A 2810-nucleotide genomic window follows, 5' to 3' on the forward strand; every position below is an offset into this window, starting at 1 on the left:
TTAGCTCCAATCAGATTGATGTACTTATGACATTTATTGTAAATCAATAAAAGTACATATTTGATTCATGTTATATGGTGTGTTTCTGTGTAATACCCTTAAACTGGACACTTATGAGACTCGTGTTAGTTTACAATGTTCACAGCCGTTGGATAGATTTAGGGAGATTTATCCTGCCAAGGCTGACATTGATGTGCCACCACATCGGTTGGGTGGCTTGTCTCAGCTGCTAGGGTGAGACCTGAGGTACATGCAATGTGCGTTTTATTGAAACCCTGAACCAGACCAAATTCCAGTATTGTGTAGGACCTTGGAGACAGATAGGAAAAACTGGAATATTATACTTGACCCCTAGACTCGATTATGATATTGCACTAGGTGTTGGATTGGGTTATCTTTGATATGCCAATCAGTGAGATCCTTAGAGGTGGTCAAAACCTGTGTATGTTGGGGTAGTCCAAGAATTCACTTGAGTGGGTGATCATAGTGACAGGATTAGTCCATTTGTCAGACAAAGTGAATGAATGAGAAATGCACTCTTTCTTATGGAAACCTAAACTACCGACAATTGATTTCAAACTTGTTGAAATTTATTTAGGAAAATATATTTATATAGAGATATACATATATATTATGGTTTCACAAAATGTTTGCAAAATGTTTTAATTCTCGGGATCCATGTGAATAGAGACTGCAACATTGTACCTTGTAGCCAAGGTAGAGGTCTTTTCTTATCGGGCAGTGTATGATCATTAAGGGCTAAGAGGTTAAGTGTAAGGCCACTTAGGGATAATAAATCTGATGGGCTAATCTCACATCTGTCCACAGTCCCTGGGCCTTCATAAGATGGCTAGATCTAAGGATCATTTAGTGTAAATATTAGGCTAATTAAGAGCCTATACTGATGGACTGAGGAGTTCACTGTATTCAACAATGAATTTGGCCAAGCCTTGTAATAGAGGCTAGTCTGAACCCATGTGGCTTATGTGGAGATAAATGATAGGGTCTCACACCATACAAAGAGAGCTAAGCTAGCCAGCATTAAAGGAAGTGAGCCTGAATGCTTAATGGGCCTAAAGCCCAATTCGGGCTGGACTTATTATGATTAATTAAAATAGGGGGCAAATCTAGGTATGGATCAACATAATAGGATATGAGGATAACTCTTATCCACTTAAAGAGTCCAGATCCAAATAGAGATTTGGATAATGAAACTTCTAATTTGATTAGGAGTAGACGATCTTGATCCACAAAGAAGATAAGAATTATCCTTATCACTTAAAGAGTTTAGATCCAAATAAAGATTTGGATCAAGAAACTCATAATCAGATTAGGAGATTGACTTTTTATGGGTTATATATAAAAGGAGGGCGAATTGGAAAAGACACAGACACACACACACACACACACACACAGTTTTACTACTTTCTGCTTCTATTTCTCTCTGCTCTTGCTGTCCTACCCTGTTCGATTTCCACCTCTTGGGGTGTTCAAGATTGGATTTTGATATTGTTTCTTGGTGGAATAAACAAATTTGAAGCTATGCTCACTACCCTGTTTGATTCTTGCTGAAGAACCACTTGTTGATCCTGCCTCACCCTAAGTTGTGTTATCTTCAGCGGAGGAAGGATTTGGTACCCTCTTTGGGCGTGAACACCTACGTTGGGAGGAGTTTTTTTGCATGGATTCCATATCAGGTATTCCTCTCCTTAATCTTGGCTTCAGATTTAGTTCAGTTTGTTACAAGAACGAACCTTGAAAAATGCAGTTTTCTAAATAAGGGAATAGGATTTTCGGATGGGAGAAAGAAATTTTTGAAATTTCGCCCAGCCACCCTGCATGGTTGGACCATCCATATGATGAATCTCCCATCCCTTCAATCACAGCATCTAATGCATGTCCCCAAAAGGATATGGGTAATTTTGAGTGAATGAGGAGTGACTGGACCATATCTAATAAAGTTTGGTTTATTCTCTTTGATACACCCTTTATTTTTGGTGTAGTAGGAGGAGACAATTGTGATATAATCCCATTGTCCTTTAAGTAGTCTCTAAATTCGTAGACATGTATTCACCTCATCGATCTAATCAAAGGATTTTGATCTGTTCCCCAATTGTTTCTTAACTTCATGTCTAACTCCTTGAACTTTTTAAAGGATTCACACTTATGTCTCATTAAGTACACCTAACCATACTGAGAATTGTCATCGATGAAAGTTATAAAGTAAGAGTGTTGGTTTTGTGTCATAACGTTCATGGAACCACATACATTAGTATGTATAAGGCAAAGTGTGCCCCCACTTCTTTCAGACTTACCTGTAAATAGCCATTTTGCCATATTATCTTGAAGGAAATACTCACAAGTTGGTAGATCTTTTATTGAGAGAAAATCTAGGGGACCATCATTCACCAATCTTGTGATATGTTCTTTGTTTATATGGCCAAGCCAGTAATGCCATAGGCATGTGGGGTTAATTTTTTCTCATGTTCTTTTCTTGGGGATGTGTTTCGTCATTGTTTCAATCACATTTGTTTCTAGAGAAGGGTGGAGAACATAAAGACCATTTTCAAGTTCTCCACGAGTAAGAAATTTGTTGTTCAATTTGACTATAATCTTATTACTAAATAAAATAGAATAACTATCTTTACAGAGCTTAGAAACTGAAATCAAATTTCTTCTAAGTAATGGAACATAAATACAACATTCTAAAGTAATAGTCCATTCTCTAAAAACTGAATCTATTGTTTCTATAGTAGTAGCTACAATAGGTGTAGGTGTGCCTAAGTAGAGCACGATCTTGTCTTCATTCA

Source organism: Nelumbo lutea, chromosome 2, assembly GCF_056320005.1.
Source record: "Nelumbo lutea isolate HS-2025 chromosome 2, American lotus-T2T, whole genome shotgun sequence".
Taxonomy (NCBI): domain Eukaryota; kingdom Viridiplantae; phylum Streptophyta; class Magnoliopsida; order Proteales; family Nelumbonaceae; genus Nelumbo; species Nelumbo lutea.